The sequence below is a fragment of the Notamacropus eugenii genome, chromosome 1 (assembly GCF_028372415.1).
Source record: "Notamacropus eugenii isolate mMacEug1 chromosome 1, mMacEug1.pri_v2, whole genome shotgun sequence".
Classification (NCBI taxonomy): Eukaryota; Metazoa; Chordata; class Mammalia; order Diprotodontia; family Macropodidae; genus Notamacropus; species Notamacropus eugenii.
The window spans coordinates 378,232,821-378,238,689 of record NC_092872.1 but is presented as its reverse complement, the minus strand read 5'-3'; the positions used below and the strand labels follow the sequence as shown (position 1 = coordinate 378,238,689).

At 40.5% G+C, this 5,869-nt stretch overlaps 1 long non-coding RNA gene across 1 annotated transcript; it reads left to right on the top strand.

The window, feature by feature from the left end:
• The first annotated feature begins 335 nt into the window (after positions 1–335).
• LOC140525998 (uncharacterized) lies at positions 336–1,868 on the top strand. Its single transcript, XR_011974195.1, has 2 exons — positions 336–610; positions 1,595–1,868. It is a non-coding gene; the product is annotated as an uncharacterized lncRNA (long non-coding RNA).
• The last annotated feature ends 4,001 nt before the right edge of the window (positions 1,869–5,869 follow it).

The following is a 5,869-nucleotide window of genomic DNA, read 5'->3' as shown; positions in this document are numbered from 1 at the left end:
TGTTTACTGAAATGGAAGAGAAAGGAGAAAACAAGCATTAATTAATTGCCTATTATGTGTCAGGTATTATACTAAATACTTTACAAATATTATCTCATTTGAGGACAAATATCTCATTTAATCCTCACAACAATTCTGGGAGGTTGGTGCTGTTATTGTCTCCACTGTATAGTTGAGAAAAAATGGCAGATAAAGGTTAAGTAACTTACCCAGGGTCACAGAGCTAGCACGTGTCTGAGGATGGATTTGAACTCAGATCTTCCTAATTCCAGGCCTAGTGTTCTATCCACTATGACATATGCTTGCCTTTATTACTATGCACAGTAGTAAAAACAAACAAACCACATTTCCACAATGAGCCTTGGTTGTACTTGCTCACAAATACCATAACATCAATAGGAAGAGTAGGTACTCCTAAAACTATAGCCCACAAATCCTCAACACTGGGTTTACCATTAATAGTCTACCATTAGGCACAATTATTTCAAAGTAGAGACAATAACTACAAAACATGGAGGGAACACATATGATCAAGGTATCCTGTGTCTCTAATGCTGTGGCACCCCAACAGGTTTTCTCTTCTTGTGGAGTCTTTGTGCAATGTTACTGGGTGTCTTAATGGATTTTGGGTGAGGTTCAGAATTCTAATGAACAGTACAAGGAAGGGCAGAGCACCAAAACACAGTATGAGACAGGAGTTAGTAGAGAGGAAAAAAAGTTAGTCAGCTTTATTGAAGGGAAATATAATCAGAGGGTCCAGTAAGGGAGAATAAGAACAGGTTATATCCTTCTGGGATTCCCAGTAGAAGGGAGCACTAAAACTAGTAAAATCCAATGGGTTTTTGTAGGATTTTTATCTGAATCCATCAAGACCAAGCAATGGGGAGTGGGGAGCCTGGATCTGGTGTTCAGTTCTAGTTCTAGTCCATGTTGATTTATGCTGGGGGCAACACCTGGGGAATTGGTGGCTAACCTATGAGGCCTAACTTTGGTGGTTTGCTTAGGGTATTTAAGCCTAGGGAGGCTTGTTGGCATAGTGGATAGAGCCACAGGCTTGCAGTCAGAGAGACCTGAGTTCAAATACAGCCTAAGACATTTGCTATCTGTGTGAGCAAGTCACTCAACCCTGCTTGCCTCAGTTTCCTCATCTGTAAAGTGAGCTGGAGAAGGAAATGGCAAAGCAATATCTTTGCCAAGAAAATCCCAGTTGGGGTTATGAAGAGTCAGACCTAAGTGAATAACAACAAGCAACTTCTTTGATTAGTAGAGGAAGCTACTGAGGTCCTTACAAGCTGCCCCTACAGCCTCTACTAACTGAATGAAACTCATCTCAACTACCAGATCTCTTTTAGGGAAGCTTGTTGCTTGTGCCCACCTTCTCAAGGAGCCAGATGCATGGAAGAGTTAAGAACTTGTAATTCCAGTCCCAAAGTCCATTGGTATGGGACTCTCTCCTTTCTGATAGAGATGAAGCTCTGCTCTATATGAGGGGTGAGCAGAGTTGGAGAGAGTAGGCTTCAGTTTTCTTCAGATTTTCTTCCAGCTTTGAATTCTTTTGGGTCCTATAGTCATTTTGGATGCTACTGGTTTCCAGGGAATATGGAGGAGGCCAATTCCACTTCAGGTTGATGAAGGAAAGAGTGGGAAGACAGAAGAGGAGCTAGAAGTCTCTGGATCCCTATCTCCAGTTTGCCACACTAGAAACTGAGGGAACTTCAGCTTGGGAGAGATCTCTTGATTGAGGTCAGTGATCTTGTTTCCAGTGGAATAACTCCCTCACCATATATTGTCTGGCATATTTTCTCCTACAAATGTCTTCTGTGATTTCTGTCTTGCTATGGTTTGAATAAATGGGTTTTCTTTGATAATTGTCATGTGTTCATTGTAGAACTGGTAGTTAGAGGGAAAGCAGTCAAGCCTTGGATCTAGAGCTTGGAGTCTTGGTTCTCTCCAATATTGAAACAGTGATTAAAAATTATATTGAATCTGAAAATATCATCCCCTAAAATAATAATATGCAAGGGAGCATACCTTAACTTGGTCCCATTTCTCTATGAGGAGAGCAGAGTGGCCTCTAGCCCCAAATTTATGCTTCCCCTCCTGGCAGGAATTAAATATTCCCTTGGAAAAGGGTGAAGAGTGGAGAGAAAAAGTTAGAAATGTCTATTCTGCCTCCTTCTGAGCCACACAAGGACACCTCCAAGCTACATATGGGAGACAAGTCTGTACAATATGTGGACCTCACCTACAAGCCCATCTGGGAATAACTTTTATCTGGTCACCTCATTTGCTTAAGTGGAGCCAAGAGAATAAATTCAGCATGGCTTTTGTGGTCTGAATGTTCCTGATCTCTGAGGACATTACAGATTGTATATATCCTATTCCTTGAAGAATGTATCCTATTCTAGGAAGTTACATGCCTTCTGGCTTTTCCTGTGGCATTGATCCAAAATATTTGCAGCTGTGGGTCATCCATCCTACTGGGCTCCATGAGAGGCCCCTCTCCATTGCTAGACTTGACTTCCAGAGCTATTCCTTTCCTGAGAACAAGGAAAGGCAGAGCACCAAAAAACAGAGCACAAAGGAGTTAGAGAGAAAATAAAGTTAGCCAGCTTTACTAAAGGGGCAATACTTACAACCAGTGTGGTCAGGAAGAGAAAATGAAAACAGTTCTAGTCATAGTCAGCTCTCTTTTCTGCTGCGAAACATCTCCCTTCTTGAACTACTTTCTGTAGTCATCTTGACCTTTGTTTTGTCACTGGACTTTGATGACTGGGGGACTGAGACTGATGACATTACACAGCTCTGCCTCACTTATATCCAATTCACTGGCAAGTCAAAATATTACTCTTGATATCATTGGTCTTTGTCAAGAATGAAGGGTGTGGGGGCAGAGCCAAGATGGTGGAGTGAAAGCAGGGACTCACCTGAGCTCTCCACTAAACTCCTTCAAAGACCTTTATAAAAATGGCTCTGAACAAATTCTAGAGCAGCAGAACCCAAAAAGAGACAGAATGAGGCAGATTTCCATCCCAAGATAACCTGGAAGGTTGACAGAAAGGGTCTGTTGCACCAAGGTGGGAGAGGAGGGCAGTCTAGCATAGGCCATGCCAGCATATATGTGACCCCAGCAAAACCAGAGCAGACCTGGCAGTAGTGGCAGTTTCCAGATTTCTCAGCCCAGAGGTGCCAGAGACAATTTAGAAAGTCAGTAGGAGGGGGTCTGTTGGAGTTGGGTGAGAGAGAAACACAGTCCAGTGCAGGGCATACCAGTACAGCCAGGGCCCCAGGAAACCAGGAGCAGGCCTTGGGAGTGACTGAATCAGCAGCAGCAGTGGCTGCTCCTGGAGATATCAGCTCACAGACAGAATGTGTGAAAGTTACCTATTTCAACTTCCAGGAATCAACATGGTAGAGTAAGCAGTAAATCACCTTCAGTCTCCCTTATTGACCTTGGAAAACCCAGAGAACATTGACCCAGGAAAAATTCTGAAATAGTGGAGCCAGCAGAAAGATGAGGTACTTTTAGCTCAGGAGGCTAGGGAGATTAAGGGAAAGATCCCTCTTGCTGTGGCTGAAGAAGACCAATACAGGACAGGAGGCATCCCAGCAAGCCAGCAGCAAACCTCACCTCAGCAAACCAGTCAGAGATCCTGAGCTCCAGGGTGGTGGACAGGCAAGTGCCAACACCAGGCACACATTAACCACCACCAACAGCTCCAGCTCAGCATCAGGTTAGCTACCAGCCTCCAGCTGCTAACACCTGAAGCCCCAGCACACAAAGTCAATAACTAGATCCCTAGCCCCTGAACAAGAAGCCTGGGACAGTGCCCCCTGTGCCCCAGAAGCAAAGATCAACTTCAAAAGCCAGAAAAAAGGCAAACAACATGAACAAAAAACAACAAAGAAAAACAATTGCCATAGAGTAAGATCAAAACACAAATTCAGGAGAAGACAACATTGTCAATATACCCACATCCAAAATCTCAAAGGGGAATATGAACCAGTCTCCAGCCCAAAAATTCTTCTTGGAAGAACTCAAGAAGGATTTTATAAGTCAAATAAGACAAGTAGAAGAAACATTGAACAATTCCTTTAAAAATACAATTGACAAAATGGCAAAAAATGAACAGTGAAGAAAACAACTCCTTAAAAAGTAGAATTGGTCAAATGGAAAAGAAGACATAAAAGCTTACTGAAGAAAACAATTTGTTAAACCTAAGAATTGGATAAGTGGAAGCTAATGACTTTATGAGACATTAAGAATCAATCAAACAAAATCAAAAGAATGAAAAAATTGAAGAAAATGTGAAATACTTCACTGAAAAAACAACTGATCTGGAAAATAGATCTAGGAGAGATAATTTAAGAATTATTGGTATGCCTGAAAGCCATAATGAAACAAAGAGCCAGGATAACATCTTTTAAGAAATCATTGAGGAAAACTGACCTGGGGTCCTAGAACCAGAGGGTAAAATAATCATTGAAAGAATCCACTGATCATCTCCTGAAAGAGATCCCAAAATGAAGATGCCAAGGAATATTGTAGACAAATTCCAGAATTATCAGGTCAAGGAGAAAATCTTGCAAGCAGTCAGAAAGCATTCAAATATCGTGGAACCACAGTCAGAATCACATAGGCCCTTGCAGCTTCTACATTAAAAGACCAGAGGGCTTGAAATATGATATTCCATAAAGTAAAGGAGCTTGGATTATAATCAAGGATCAGCTACCCAGAGAAACTGAGTATAATTTTTCAGGGGAGGAGATGGATATTCATTGAAATAGGAGATTTCCAGACTTTCCTGATGAAAAGACCAGAGCTTAACGAAAAACTTGATCTTCAAATACAAGACTCAAGAGAGGCATTAAAAAGGTAAACAGGAAAGGAAAAAAAAACCATGTTATTCAATAAGGGCAAACTGTTTACATCCCTACATAGGAAGATGATATTTCTAACTCTTGAAAACTGTATCTTTATTATGACATTTAGAAGGGATATACATAGAGTGGGTGGGTTTAAAGTGACTTTGATGTGATGATAAAAACTGAATTAATTGATGAAAAGGGATTGTAATGAGAGATAAGGAAAAGAAGAAGCAGAAAAGGGTATCATATGAAGAGGCACAAAGACATATTACAGTAGAGGGAAAGAAAGGAGGGAGGTGAGCATTGTTTGAACGTTACTGTCATCAGATTTGGCTCAAAGAGGGAATAACATACTCAGGTATAGACATCTAACTTACCCTATAGGCAGTAGGAGGAGAAAGGAAAAAAGAAAAGAGAGGGGGGAAATAGAAGGGAGAGCAGATTGAGAGAGGTGGTGGTCAAAAGCAAAACTCTAGTGAAGACGGAAAGGGAGAAAGAAAAGCATAAATGGGGTCTGTGTGGGAATAGGATGGAAAGAAAGACACAGATAATAATCATAACTGTGAATGTGAATGGGATGAACTCTCCCATAAAACCGAAGCAGATAGCAGAATGAATTAAAAACTATAATACTACAATATATTATTTACAAGAAAAACATTTGAAACAGAGGGATACAAACAGGGTAAAGGTAAAAAACTGGAGTAGAATATTTTATGCTTCAGCTGAAGTAAAAAAAAAAAAGCAGGAGGGGAAGAAAATTCAGAACTTATGGACATAATTTTTGAAAACTTAAAACAAATAAATTAATAAATTTTGGAAAAAAAAAAGCAGGGCTAGCAATCCTAATCCTAAAGGAAAAGCAAAAATTGATCTAACTAAATGAGATAAAAAAGAAACTACATCCTGCTAAAAGGTACCACAGACAATGAAGTAATATTATTACTAAACACAAGTGTATAGCATCCAGATTCTTAAAGAAGTTAACAGAGTTACAGGA